The sequence below is a fragment of the Piliocolobus tephrosceles genome, chromosome 6 (assembly GCF_002776525.5).
Source record: "Piliocolobus tephrosceles isolate RC106 chromosome 6, ASM277652v3, whole genome shotgun sequence".
Taxonomy (NCBI): domain Eukaryota; kingdom Metazoa; phylum Chordata; class Mammalia; order Primates; family Cercopithecidae; genus Piliocolobus; species Piliocolobus tephrosceles.
Window position 1 is genome coordinate 6,627,208 of NC_045439.1, and position 15,510 is coordinate 6,642,717.

Genomic DNA, 15,510 nt, shown 5'->3' on the forward strand with positions numbered 1-15,510 from the left:
TGGGCAGGCTGGCCAGAATTTCTCGAGGGTCCCCCTCTCACCTGGCTGTCTCATAGGGCTGGGCGGGAGCAGGCCTGCTGTTCTGGAACCAAGTCTGAGTGTTCCCACTTCATGGGAACTTAATGTCCCCACTTAATTGAATTAAGAAAACTAAGCCAAGTACATGCCTGAGACAACCAGCCAGCCATCCTGGAGAGCCTAAGGGTCTCCCTGGAGCCCGTGCCCTTCCCAGAAGCCCTGAGGCCACCAGGAATGGAAGCCCCACCCAACTCACACCTGGGAAAGCCAAAATCTCTCCTCGCTCCCAGCTAGTCATCAGCTCCCAACCTGGGGACCCGTTCACCATCAGCTTTGGGGAAGAAACTTCCCGGTCACTTTCTCCTGCCTGCTGTCTCACAATTACCGGGGGGGACTCTGGCAGCCAGGCCTTTGTGGGAGCCACCGGCACTTCATGCGCAATGAGGCTGGAAGGCCCAGGCCTCTGAATGTGAGCAGACATTTCAGGGATGTTGGGAAGTTTAAAGGCTGCAGCCTCCCCACTGGTGTCCGCCAGGCTGAGTAGTCAGAATGTGGCATGTCTAAAGGAGGGAATCGTAGAGACCTTCTCAGGAGAGTCAAGAAGCTCTTGCATAAGAGCAATTGGAAAACAAAAGAAAACAAAATCTTGAGAATATAAAATACATTATTTCAAAATTAAGAAATTAATTAGAGGCAGTGAAAAACAGAAAAGACACTCCTGCAGAACAAGGGTCAGCACACTTTCTGCAAAGGACCAGCTGGTAAATAGTTTTGGCTTTTTCGAAGCCATTTGGTCACAACTGTGGCAGGCCAGTTCTCCCTGACAATCACACAGATGGGCCTGCATGACAGTCGACAGGCCTGCACAGCACCCCAGTTACACAAATTTCCACAGTGCCTTAACACTGAGCAAATAGTTAAACCCAGGGAAATCGGTGCTCAGACATCAAAGCAAGAAAGAAAACATGTGGTCAATAAAAGCTTTGCATGGACTTCTCCCTAACCTGGAGCAAGTCAAAATAAGAGTCTAACATTCCTAGTGCCGGGACCTGCCTCAGGTCGACAAAATCTGACACGAGTCAAGGTAACAGAGGCAACTGTTTCAATAGATTCATTGGAGAGTCTAAGGCAGCAACTGTTTCAATAGATTCATTGGAGAGTCTAAGGCAGCTCTCTGGACCAAGCTGTAAAGAATAGAAGATAGAAATAATCACTCTGGTACTACAGGAGACAGGCCTGGAAGGTACTGGGGCCCACACAGCTTAATCAGACTTAGCAAGCATTTTTTTTTTAATGTTCCAATGTGATCGGTTTATTTTATTTTACTCTGCTGCAAAATCAAAGATTCCACAATAACACAGAGACCAATATATTACAAAGTCATTAAAAAAAATGGTGTGAACATGCAGGACACAAGGTACAAACTGGAGGGTCAGATTGTCTCCTCTGATACGACACTACACTGTCGTCAAGGAACACATTTAATAACACTGCGGAACTGAACCGAAACGAGGCACAAACATGACAGCTTCCAGGCATGCCTTCCAGCACCTCCCCTCGGGAGGGGCTCGTAACCCCTAGACTTCAGTGTTGGGAGGATTACAATTTTTTTTTGAAGAATAAAAAGTTCACACTTTTGAAATTTCACAGAAGAATTGTAAGGCCAAAACATGGTGGGTTCATTTCTCTTCACTTCCAGGGACAAATCTGATGCTTTCCTCAAACCACATTACACTTCCAGTTCAAAGCCCAAGCCAACCTTGTGACCTCCGGCATTGAAGTTCTTTCCATTGATTAAAGCTGATAAAGGATCAACTTGACTCCGGGTCGAAGGGTCTGAGTAGAACCCAGTCCAATCAGGCTGGCATTATTTGCTTTAGCAGAGAGAGAAGTTCTACAGTCGAGCTTGTGCTTAGCAGCAATGCCAAAACGGGTGTTGTTACTTCTAGCCGTCCAGGCAAGGTTTATTGGCATTTCAATCGCATTAACCTTCTGGTAGATAGGACCTCCAAATTCAGTGCCATCCTTCACATGTGTGTGCAGCTGGAAGTCTGCAGCCTCATAACCCGGGGCGAAATTATTCTGTGACAATTTGGATTTGGCTGTGTCAAAACTCATGTGACAGCCGACAAGCCACCCTTCAAACACCAACACAGCCCAGCCATAGACGGTTGGTCCAGAAAAATCTATATCAACGTCACTGCCAACACTAAAACAATCCCATTTATAGGAGGCCTTCAGTTTCCCACTCTTCTTTCCTGTGTTCGGTACCAACATGGTATCAAGACTCAGTTTCAACCCTTCAGCCAACTTATTCTCCAGAGATTTCTGTCCCAAGAGTATTGTCTGTGTTCCGTTTTTGGGTGAAGGTAAGTCCGTAGTTACAGACCTTACATTCGGTTTCTAGGTTGCCTGATGCTTTCCCTGTATCAGTGTAAGCGTGACCAGAAGTAAAAAATTCCACTCCACTACAAGACTTGGTTTTCAGGTCTATGTTCACCATGCCAAAGCCATATCCTTTGTTGAAGACATCCTCAGCAGCCTTTCCCAGGTCACAGTAAGTTGGTGTGTTACACATATCTTAGAAAAATCTATCAGGCTCTTATGAAATCAAAGACCTCCACCCCCCGTGGGCCTGTCTCCCACAAGTATTTTTTGCCTTTGACCTTCTAGTTGAAACAAAATTAGTTACCAATAGACTTAGGTAAATGCTGTACTGCACATAGGCACATAACCCCAACCTATATAAGCACTAAGAACATTGTAACACTTCGAGTTGGTCTGGTGGAATTATCTCTGGCCTTCTCCCTGTATCCGGTTACAGCAATAAATTCCCTTCCTTTTTTTTTTTTTTTTGAGACGGAGTCTCATTCTGTCACCCAGGCTGGAGTGCTGTGACGTGATCTCGGCTCACTGCAAGCTCCGCCTCCAGGGTTTACGCCATTCTCCTGCCTCAGCCTCCCAAGTAGCTGGGACTACAGGCACCCGCCACCACGCCCAGCTTTTTTTCTTTTTTCTTTTTTTTTGTATTTTTAGTAGAGACGGGGTTTCACCGTGTTAGCCAGGATGGTCTCAATCTCCTGACCTCGTGATCCGCCCGCCTCGGCCTCCCAAAGTGCTGGGATTACAGGCATGAGCCACCGCGCCCGGCCAATTCCCTTCTTTACTAGTTTGTCTGCTTCTCATTATCAGGCCTCGAGAAAATGCAGCCAGACCCGGCTTAGTTCCGGGAACACAACTACTTCCCTTGGCCTTTGACTTGAAGACAGCCATAGACCATATGTGAGTAGATGTCACTGTGTTCCAAGAGAACTTTAGTTACAAAAGCAGGTAAAACCATTTCTATTTTCAGATGACATTATCTTACATATAGAAATTCCTAAAGAACCCACTCAAAAACTATCAGAACTAATAAACAAGTTCTGCAAGGTCCAAGCATATAAGATCATCAAATAAACATCAATTGTAGTTTGATAGACTTGCTATGAAGAATCTGAAAATGAAGAGAACAATTCTATTTACATGACATCAAAAGAATAAAATACTTATGAATGAATTTAACAAAAAAAGTGTAAGACTTGTATACTGAAAACTACGAAATGTCTCTGAAAGAAATTAAAGAAAACCTATAAATGGAAAGATATCCATTTATGGGTTGAAAGAGCTAATATTATTAAAATGGTAAGAGATCCCAAATTGACCTGCAGATTTGATGCAATCCCTGTCAAAATCCCAGCTGCTTCACCTTTTATTTTGTGCAGAAATTAGAAAGCTGATCCTAAAATTCATTTGGAAATTCTAGGGACCATAGACTAGCCAGAACAGTCTTGAAGAAGAATAAGGACAGGTATTACATTGATGGAATAAAAGAGAGAGTCCAGGCAGGGCATGGTGGCTCACACCTGTAATCCCAGCACTTTGGGAGGCCGAAGCAGGTGGATCACCTGAGGTCAGGAGTTCAAGACCAGCCTGGCCAACATGGTGAAACCCCATCTCTATTGAAAATACAAAAAATTAGCCGGTTGTGGTGGCACATGCCCAGCTATTTGGGAGACTGAGGCAAGACAATTGCTTGAAGCCGGGAGGCTGAGGTTGCAGTGAGTCAAGATCGTGCCATTGCACTCCAGCCTGGGCCACAGAGCAAGACTCCATCTCAAAGAAAAAATAAAATAGAATAGAAAGTTGAGAAATAAACCCTTAACTTTACAGTGAATTGATTATCAATGGCAGTGCCAAGTTAAAGAACAGCCTTTAATAAATGGTGTTGAAACAACTAGATACCCACACGCAAAAGACGAAAGTTGAAACCTTATTTCCATCATTCATAAAAACAATCTCAAAATGGATCATAGACCTGCATATAAGAGCTAAAACTATAAAACTCTTAGAAGAAAACATACATGCAATCTTCATAACCTTGAGTTGGGCAGAGGCTTTTTAGATGTAACACCAAAAGCAGAAGTGACCAAAGAAAAAATAAATAAATTAGACCTCATTAGTATCAAACACTTTTGCTGCAAATGATACCATCTAGAAAGTGAAAAGACAACCCACAGAATGAGAGAAAATATTTGCAAATATCATATATCTGATAAGATCTGGTTGTGACTGTGTACTGTTGCTATAAAGGAATACCTGAGGCTGGATAATTTGTAAAGAAAAGAGGTTTATGTGGCTCATGACTCTGCTGGCTGGAAGACTGGGCATCTGGTGAGAGCCTCAGACTGCTCGCATTCATGGCGGAAGGTGAAAGGAGCCCACGTGTGCAAAGATCACAGGGCGAGAGAGGGAGGAAGAGAGAGGGGGAGGGGCCAGGCTCTCTTTAACAACCGGCTCTCTCTGAAACTGATAGAGCAGGAACCAACTCAGTCCTCCTCCCCCGGGGAAGGCATTAATGTGTTCATGGAGATTCCCCTACCCACGACCCGAATACCTCCCACTGAGCCCACCTCCAACACTAGGAATCAAATTGCAACATGAAGTTGCAAATTTTATAAAAGACAAGAGCCCAGTTAAAAAGTCAGTAAAGGCTGGGCACGGTGGCTCACGCCTGTAATCCCAGCAGTTTGGGAGGCCAAGGCGGGCGGATCACTTGAGGTTAGGAGTTCAAGACCAGTCTGGCCAATATGGTGAAACCCGTCTCTACTAAAAATACAAAAATTAATCAGGCGTCGTGGTACGGACTTGTAGTCCCAGCTACTCAGGAGGCTGAGGTGAGAGAATCTGTTGAACCTGGGAGGTGGAGGTTGTAGTGAGCTGATATTGCACCACTGCACTCCAGCCTGGGTGACAGAACGAGACTCTGTCTCAAAAAAAAAAGAAAAAAGAAAAAAAAAGTCAGCAAAGGGTCTAAATAGATATTTCTCCATAGAAGATATACTATGAATGGCCAACAAGTACCTAAAAATAAGCTGAACATCATCAGATATTAGGAAAGTGCAAATCAAAACTACATTGAGATACAACTCCACACCCACTAGGATGGCTATAATTTTTTTAAAAAGGAAAACAACAAGTGATGTTATAGAGAAATTGGAACCCTCATACATTCTGGTAAAATTGTAAGGTGGTTCAGCCACAGAAAAACAGATTGGCAGTTCTTCAAAAGGTTCAGCAGAGAGTTACAGTATGACCTAGCAAGTCCACACAAAAGCTTATACACAAATACTCACAGAAGCATTTTTCGTAGTTGTAAAAACATGGAGACAACTCAGATGTCCCTCAACAGATGAATGGATAAACAGAACTGGTATATTCATACGATGGAATACTGTTTGGCAGTGAAAAGGAACGAAGTACCGATACAGGCTGCAATATTAGCGAACTTTGAAAACATTGTTAAGTGAAAGAAGATAGTCACAAAAGACCATATGTTGTCTCATCCACTTATATAAAATGTCAAGAATAGGCAAATCCAATCCATCGAGATGGAAAGTGATTCGTGGTTGCTTGGGTCTGGGTTGAAGGGTAGTGGGGGGAATAAGGAGTAATTGCCTCTTATGGACTGAATTTTCTTGCCCCAAATTCATATACTGATGCTCCTTTGAGCTACCCCATAGTACTTCAAAACAGATTTCTAGGGACATTCAGGAGGAGTTTTAGAAAAGAGATATTTAAGTTAAAACGAGGCTGATTAGGGTGCTGTAATCCAAATCTGATGGTTGTCCTTATAAGAAGAGAAGATTCAGACACAGAGAAACAGTAAGACAGAGGAAAGGACCCCGTAAGGATGCCACGAGGCAACATCTGAAAGGTGGGGAGAGAGGCTTCAGAAGAAACCAACTATCTGGGCGCAGTGGCTCACGCCTGTAACCCCAGCGCTTTGGGAGGCTGAAGTGGGTGCATGGTTTGAGCTCAGGAGTTCGAGACCAGCCTGGAACATGGCAAAACTGCATCTCCACAAAAAATACAAAAATTAGCTGGGTGTGATAGCACACCTCTATGGTCCCAGCTACCAGTAGGCTTAGATGGGAGGATTGCTTGAGCCTAGGAGGCAGAGGTGGCAGTGAGCCGAGCCGAGATTGCGCCACTGCACTCCAGCCTGGGTGACAGAGTGAGATCCTGTCTCAAAAAAAGAGATCAACCCTGCTGACACCTTGACCTTGGACATCTAGCCTCCAGAACTGTGAGCAAATCGAGTTCTGTTGTTTAACCACAGTCTGCGGCATTTTGTTACGGCAGCCTGAGCCAACGAATACACTGCCAGGGGGTGTGGGTGGTGAAAATGTTCTAAAATTAGATAGTGGTGATGGTTGCACAACTCTGTGAATGTATTAAAACCATTGAATGGCATACCTTAAGTGGGTGAATTTTATGGCCTGTAAATTATATCTCAATAAAGCTATTAAAAAACAAAAAACAGCCCAGGAGCTATCAGAGAGGATTAGTTTAGAAAGACACACACCTGAATCATTTCTGGTAGAAATGCCTCATTTTGCCCTCCCACATGAATGATATCTTAGCCAGGAGGTGATTTTAGGCTAGCAGTCTCCTTTTCTCAGATCTAGAAACTTCTAGTTTCAAATTGCAGATAAGAAATCTGGTGGTCGGCTGGGCATAGCAGCTCAAACCTATCATTCCAACACTTTGGGAGGCTGAGGCAGGGGATTCACTTGAGTCCAGGAGTTTAAGAGCAGCCTGGGCAATGTGGCTAGATGCTGTCTCTACAAAAAATACAAAAATTAGCTGGGCATGACAGCAGGTGCCTGTAGTCCCAGCTACTTGGGAGGCTAAGGTGGGAGGATTGCTTGAGTCCAGGAGGTCAAAACTGCAGTAAGCCAAGATTGAGCCACGGCACTCCAGCCTTGGCAACAGAGCGAAACCCTGTCTAAGAAGGAAGGAAGGGAGGAAGGAAGGGGGGAGGGGAGGGGAGGGGAGGGAAGGGGAGGGAAGGGGAGGGGAGGGGAGGGAGAGAGAAAGCAAGCAAACTGGTAACCAATCAGAGTCCCTTTTTCACATAATGTCATATCAGTTTCCTATTGCTGACATAAGTTACCAACAGCGGAGTGGCTTCAAACAACACACATTTTATTATCTTACAGTTCTAGTGCTCAAAAGTCTGGCATGGGTCTCTCTGGGCTAAAGCCAAGGTGCCAGTGCGCTCTTCTGGAGGCTCTGGGTAAGTTTCCTTGCCTCGTCCACCTTCTCTCAGAGGCTGCCCATATTCTTGGGCTCGTGGCCCCTTAGAATGGGGCCATTTTCAAAGCCAGCCATGGGGGTTAAGTCTCTCTCACATGGCATCACTGACCTTTCATCGGCAATCTCCCTCTGACCTCCTGTGCCTCTGTCTTCCACTGTTAGGGACCCTTGTGATGACACTGGGCCCAGTGGCTGCAGGTGTAATGATCCATGATAATCTCCCTTTTTAAAGGTCATCCGATTAGCAACCTTCATTCTATTTGAAACCTTAATTCCCCTTGGCCATGTAACCTACATATTCATAGGCATTAGGTTTGGGCATATTGGGGTGGATGTAAGGGGAACATTCTGTACATAAGTAATCTGATATTGGCTTCCAGGAAGAACAAACAGATTACTTATGTACAGAATGTTATCCTTGGAGTTCAGAAATTTCGCTGGAGTGAAAAAAAAAAAAAAACCCTAGATAACCATAAAAACATAATAAAACATTAGAAGTATAAAAATACTCTTCTATTATAGATAAGTTTTAGCTTAAAGAAGAAATTGGCTAGGCATGGTGGCTTACGCCTATAATCCCAGCACTTTGGCAGGCTGAGGCAGGATGATCACTTGAGCCCAGGAGTTTGAGACCAGCCTGGGCAACATGGCAAAACGCTGTCTCTACAAAAAATACAAAAATTAACTGAGCATGGTGGTGCGCACCTGTAGTCTCAGCTACTCAGAAGGCTGAGGTGGGAGGATTCCCTGAGCCTTGGGAGATCGAGGCTGCAGTGAGCTGTGATCATGCCACTGCACTCCAGCTTGGAAGACAGAATGAGACCTAGTCTCAATTTGGAAAAAAAAAAAAAAAAGAAATCAATGTTAAAACCACAAATTAAGAAGAAATTAATGAAAATGAGAAAACTTCAGAGAAAACATTTATGGGATACAGTGATAGCATATCGTAAACACTTTTGTTATTATACAACAAAGAATATATATAAATGGGCCAGGCGTGGTGGCTCACACCTGTAGTCTCAGCACTTAGGGAGGCCGAGGCAGGTAGATCACTTGATGTCAGGAGTTCAAGACCAGCCTGGCCAAGATGGCGAAACCCCATCTCTACTAAGAATACAAAAATTAGCTAGGCATGGTGACACATGCCTATAATCTCAGCTACTCAGGAGGCTGAGGCAGGTGAATCGCTAGAGCCCAGGAGGCGGAGATTGTAGTGAGCTGAGATCGCGCCATTGCACTCCAGCCTGGGCGATGGGAGTGAAACCCTGTCTCCAAAACAAAACAGAACAAGACCAGGCGCAGTGGCTCACATCTGAAATCTTAGCACTTTGGGAGGCAGAGAAGGGCGGATCACCTGAGGTCAGGAGTTCAAGACCAGCCTGGCCAACATGGTGAACCCCTATCTCTACTAAAAATACAAAAATTAGCCAGGCATGGTGGCAGGCGCCTATAATCCCAGCTACTTGGGAGGCTGAGGCAGGAGAATCGCTTGAACCCGGGAGGTGGAGGTTGCAGTGAGCCAAGATCGTGCCACTGTACTCCAGCCTGGGTGACAGAGCAAGACTCTGTCTCAAAATAAAACAAAAATAAAAAAGCAAAACAAAGAATATATATATATATATATATATAAATGAATTAAATATTCAACTTAAAACACAACAAAATAGGCCAGTGCCGTGGCTCATGCCTGTAATCCCAGCACTTTGGGAGGCTGAGGTGGGCAGATCATTTGAGGTCAAGAGTTCAAAACCAGCCTGGCCAACATGGTGACACCCCATCTCTACTAAAAACACAAAAATTAGCCAGGCGTGGTGGTGGCGCCCGTAATCCCAGCTATTTGGGAGGCTGAGGCAGGAGTACCTGCTTGAGCATGGGAGGCAGAGGTTGCAGTGAGTCGAGATCCTGTCTCTGCACTCCAGCCTGGGAGACAGAACGACACTCCATCTCAAAAAACAAACAAACAAAACAAAACAAAAAAACCCAACAAAATAAGAAATTGTGACCGGGCGTGGTGGCTCACACCTGTAATCCCAGCACTTTGGGAGGTCGAGGCAGGCGGATCACGAGGTCAGGAGATCGAGACCATCCTGGCTAACACAGTGAAACCCCGTCTCTGCTAAAAATACAAAAAATTAGCCGGGCATGGTGGTGGGTGCCTGTAGTCCCAGCTGCTTGGGAGGCTGAGGCAGGAGAATGGCACGAACCCAGGAGGTGGAGCTTGCAGCGAGCTGAGATCGCATCACTACACTCCAGCCTGGGCAACTGAGCGAGACTTTGTCTTGGAAAAAAAAAAAAAAAAAAAGAAATTGTGAGGAGGAAATTAATAAAGATAAAAGCTGAAAATAGTGAATTCGATAACTGAAATACTGAAAACTAAAATTAAAATGCTTCTTCAAAAAAAAGTGAAAACTCACAATGTGCAAGAAAGAAAAGAGAAGAAAAAGCACAGAACACAAGGAACGAGAAATGAGATAATCTCACAGGGGCAAATGACAGGAAGTTAATTTCCAGGGGATGTTATGGCAGTTGCATTTCAATAAATGTCCACCCATTCTACATGCAATAGGTGAATTTCTTACAAATCAAGTAAGTAGAAATGTTGGTAATAGGGGAACTTAAATTGGATAGAATTTAAAAACCAAACTAGTACCTGGGGGCACCTCGGTGTTTAACCACTGGGGGAAACCAGATACCTCCGGCCATCCTTGAAGAAATGTGCATTGTAACTGTGAATAAACGAGCAGGCTCCTGTCAAGACAACCATCCCGGAACCATCCCGAGACTGAGCCAGGAGCCTGGCAGGTAGACCCCGCTCTGCCACCGTCCACTGTGCGGATTTGGGCAGGTCCTTCCTCTCCCTAAGCCTCGGTTTCCTCCAGGGGCGGCTCCAAGATGGCAGACTCTGGAGCCCCGCAGGGCAGGTGGAGGTGGCCAGGGCAGGGGGTGTTAGGGAGGAGGAAGAAACAAGCATAGGGTGAGAGTGCTTCTGAGTCACCACCACCTCTGCCTGCTTCTGCCAGAGCAGCCCATTCTCAGCCTTATTACAGAGTGGATTTTCTCGTATGATTTCATCTGAAAAAAGGTTTTGCTGTTAGTATTAGTCAGAGTTCTTCAGAGAAACAGAGCCAATAGGATGTATAGTGTACAGACAAATAGAAAGAGATTTATTATGGGGGATTGGCTTATGCAATTATGGAGGCTGAGATGTCTCATGATCAGCCATCTGCAAGCTGGTGGCCCAGGACAGCTGGTGGTGTGGTTCCAGTTCACACTTGAAGGCCTAAAAACAAGGGGAGCTGCTGGTGGTGGGAATCCCAGTCCAGGTCCGAAGGCCTGAGAACCAGGAGCTTCAATGTTCTGGGGCAGGAGAAGATTGATGTTCTAGTAGATGTCAAACAGAGAGAGAAAGTTTGCTCTTCCTTTACCTTTTTGTTCTGTTCAGGCTCTCAGCAAGTTGGATGATGACCCTCTGCTGCCCCCGCTTCGCCCCGCATTGGTGAGATCAAACTTCCTTCATCCACTGATTCTCTTCCGGAAACGCCCTTGCAAACGCCACCAGAAAGAAGGTTTGACCAGCTCTCTGGGCATCCCTTAGCCCAGTCAAATTGACGCATGAAATTAACAATCACATTGTTGAAACAAAGTGTGAAAACCAGGTGATCCCCCAACTTGCACGCTACTTCCACCTCCACACTTTTCATAACATTCACCTGCCAAAGTTCATTGGTTTTGCTTTGATAACTTTCTGGTTTCTTTGAATGATAAAGATGCTCATAATTTAGCCCCAAAATGGAGATGAATATGTGTGTGACTGTGTGTGTGTGTGTTCCTTCTTTCGCAAAATCACTGCTTAATTTGGAACATAATTTCAACTTGCTTTTCCCAAATGACCTAGAGCTTGGCAAGAGCAGAGGGCTGATGAGCCTGTGAGGTGGGTACATAGCTTCCTCACACATGCCCGACTTTCTCCTTGGAGAATGATGAGGTTTACAGCCTTTAGGTAAAAATAGCTTTGTGTGGCTTCCGCCAGGAAGACACTTAAAAAGGGAGAGAGGATTAGGTTGCTAAAAAAGAAGAAAATCTACCAAATTGCTACCATAATTTTGGAATTCATTTTTGCAAAACATATCAGGAGACATAAAGATGATCTTGCCTGCTAACTCAGTAATTCCACTTCTGGGCTTTTGCCTCAGAGAAATAAATTTAACTGAAAGAAAAGCTCAGTGGACAGCAGCTCACTGCCGTCTCCTCTGCCATAGCGAAACACCGAAAGCAGGAAAACATGCTCAGGGTGAAAAGCAAAGGGTACTGCAAGTTCAGAGGCTCACAGTCCACTCCTTCATGTATTCACGAAACACTTCTGATGACGTGTGGGCACCAGGCACCGTGCTAGGTGATGGAAAGAAGAGTGCTCAAGATGCAGAGGGCTTCCGTCTTAGGGTGTTGGTGGGCAGAAAGACTGGAGGCACACAAACCTACACCCACAATTCAGCGTGAGAAGGGAAGTACAACAAAGGTGGGGACACACAGAAGGGACCAGAACCAGCCTTGGCACTCAGGGAAGCCTTCTTGGAATAAGTGACCTTTTTTTTTTTTTTTGGAGACGGATTCTCGCTCTGTTGCCCAGGCTGGAGTGCAGTGACGTGATCTCGGCTCACTGCAAGCTCCACCTCCTGGGTTCAAGCGATTCTCCTGCCTCGGCCTCCCAAGTAGCTGGGACTACAGGGATGCACCACCATACCCAGCTAATTTTTGTATTTTTAATAGAGACAGGTGTCACCATGTTGGTTAGATTGGTCTCGAACTCCTGACCTAAGGTGACCCACCGGCCTTGGCCTCCTAGAGTGCTGGGATTACAGGTGTGAGCCACCGTGCCCCACCGGAAGTGACTTTTGAGCTGAGTTATGAAAGTCATGGTGGTTGGCCAGAATGCTGAGAGGAAGAGGTTGGGGGCACAGAGCATGAGCAAAGACTGGGTGGCAACAAGAGGCTGCCGTGGTGGTAGGACAGAGAGAAGCTCTGTGGCAGGAGCTGAGAGAGGAACCAGAGCTCACTGACCGGTTCTGTGTGTAACATGAAGGCGCTTTTTCCTAAGAGACACTAAGAACTTTTAAGCAGCAGAGTGACATGGTCAGATTCACGGTTTGGAAAGGTCACTCAGACTGCCTGGAGGAAGGTCAACATGGCTGCAGCCAGGCCAGCAGTGACGATGGCCCTCCAGGGCAGAGGCAGCGTCCGTGGAGAGATGACGTGGACACATGTCCTGGTTCCTCGTGGAGCATAGCCCTCGTTTCTGGGAGAGGCAGAGCAGTGCAGTGGCTGAGTGTGATCTTGGAAACCTGACTACATGGCTTAAAATCCCAATTGCTTCACTGTGCGACCCTCTCACAGGGCTATTGAGAGTGTTGAAGGAGCCGTCACATGTAAGGCACCTCCAATAGTACCTGGCAAGGGGTGGGTAAGAGCTCGCTGAGTGATGCTAACGAGGTTGTCACTGTTATGGGCTGCTTGCTGACACAGGCAGTGAGAGGAACACCCACATGGCTGGCATGGGCCATTGGGAGGATGGCATGTGGGTTTTGGGGGAGAAGTGGAGGCATTGGGTTTGAGCATGTAGAGGTGGAGGGCTCCAGTGAGTAAGCAGATGGAGACATCCTGCAGGCTGTTGACCATACAGGTTTGAAGCTAGGAGACAGGCTGAGTCAAAGATAGTGATTGGGACCTTGTAAGGGTGGAAGAGGAGGCTGAGCCCCTGGGAGCTGATGAGATAGTCAGGGAGAAGGTGGGGGGAGAAGAGAAGAGGGCCCCAAGAGAGCCCTATGGTAAAGGGATGGACCAGGAAGGGTTTTTTTCTAACATGAAATATTTGAGCCTGTCTAAATGTTGATGGAAGGAGCATATAGAGCACAAGTACACTGTGGAGAAATGGCACTCAGTAAGAGTGGCCTTTAGTATTTTTTCTTATCATTATTATCACCATCATTACCACCACCATCAGCATCACCATCATCACCACCATCATCACCATTACCACCACCATCACCAGCACCATCATCAGTGTGAAAGGAAAATATCTTGGGCCCCTTCAAGCTGGGGACCGCTAAGGGCAAATCTGCCTCTCATTCTATTCAGAGTCACCCCTCTGCTCACAGAGACAGATGCCATTCTGATTGCCTCCTTTGGAAAGACTTAATAGAAACTCAAAAGAATGCAACCATCTCTCTCTCACCTACCTGTGATCTGGAAGGGAGGGGGTGGGGGGGCTTGCTTTGAGTTGTCTCTGACTTTCTGCATGGAACTAATGTACTTCTTACATATATTCGTGGATGTCTTCATGTCTCCCTAAAATGTATAAAACCAAGCTGTGCCCTGACCACCTTGGGCACATGTTGTCAGAACTTCCTGAGGCTGTGTCATGGGCATGTCCTCAACCCTGGCAAAATAAACTTTCTAAATTAACTGAAAACCGTTTCAAACTTTGGGGGTTCACACCAGTATCACCACCATCATCATCACCATCACCACCATTAGCATCACCACCATTACCACCATCACCACCACAATCACCAGCATCACCATCATCAACGTCACCACCATCACCTCAGCATCACAATAATAATCATCATCATCATTACCATCACTATCACCATCATCACCATCACCACCACGATCACCAGCATCACCACATCATTGGCATCAACATTATCACCATTACCATCACTGCCATCACAATCTTTTTTTTTTTTTTTTTTGACGGAGTCTTGCTCTGTCACCCCGGCTGGAGTGCAGTGGCGCCATCTTGGACTGCAAGCTCCGCCTCCCAGGTTCACACCGTTCTCCTGTCTCAGCCTCCTGAGTAGCTGGGACTACAGGTGCCCACCACCACGCCTGGCTAATTTTTTTTTTTTTAAGTAGAGACGGGGTTTCACTGTATTAGCCAGGATGGTGTCGATCTCCTGACCCCGTGATCCACCTGCCTTGGCCTCCCAAAGTGCTGGGATTACAGGCGCATCACAATCTTTAATATGAGAAGATTGGTCAAGGAGCAGTGATGTAGATTATGGCATCATGTTATGCAGCTGATAGGAGTTATTTATAACAAAGTTACAATGACATGGGAAAATGCCTATAAAGCTACATGAAGAAAGCAATAGAAAGCATTGTATATGCAATATGTTAACTATGGAAACACATCCAAAACTACTCGAAAAAGAAATACAGGAAGGAAATGCACTCAGAAGTAATAGTGCTATTTCAGGGTGGTAGTGATACGGCTGGGCTTCTTTCTGAATTTGCTATAATGAGTCTGGATGAGTTTTACGATTTAAAGCACATTAACCTTCATTTTCTAAAATGAAACAAAGCTGGCAGCTGGGGACTGCCTGAGCTAAGGTCATAGCAACCTTGGGTAAATCCCTGTTCTTCAAAGGGCTTTGATTCTGTCTTTAGAAAGAGGGAGCGGGCAAAAGAGCCTTTCCCCCAAGGTGTGCTCTCAGAGTCTCTGGCCTAGCAGTGATGTCCCAGGAAGGAGAGGCTGTGTGGTTAGACAGCCTTGGGGACCTGGCAGTCTCACACCATGCCCTGGTATCTACAGCCAGGGGTGTCCCCAGCTGGCTGCAAGGCTCAGGCCCTTATTCTGTCACCGCACTCTTTGCTCAAAAGCCACCTCCCTGTGCGCCTCGGCTCAAGTAGCCTCAGTGACTACTGAGTTCTTCCCGCCCATCTCCAGTCTCCTCAGCCTCTTTGTTGCTTTCTCCATTCACAGTTTCATGAGAGCAAGAACTCTGGTATCCCCAGCCCCTGGGATGTGCCGCCTCAAGAGTAGGGATGGTGTTTGTTGGGTGAATAGATGAA

General features: G+C 46.0%; 1 pseudogene; it reads right to left on the bottom strand.

Moving 5' to 3' along the window:
- Nucleotides 1-1,747: 1,747 nt before the first annotated feature.
- LOC113224994 lies at nt 1,748-2,604 on the bottom strand (annotated as a pseudogene).
- Between the last annotated feature and the right edge of the window lie 12,906 nt (nt 2,605-15,510).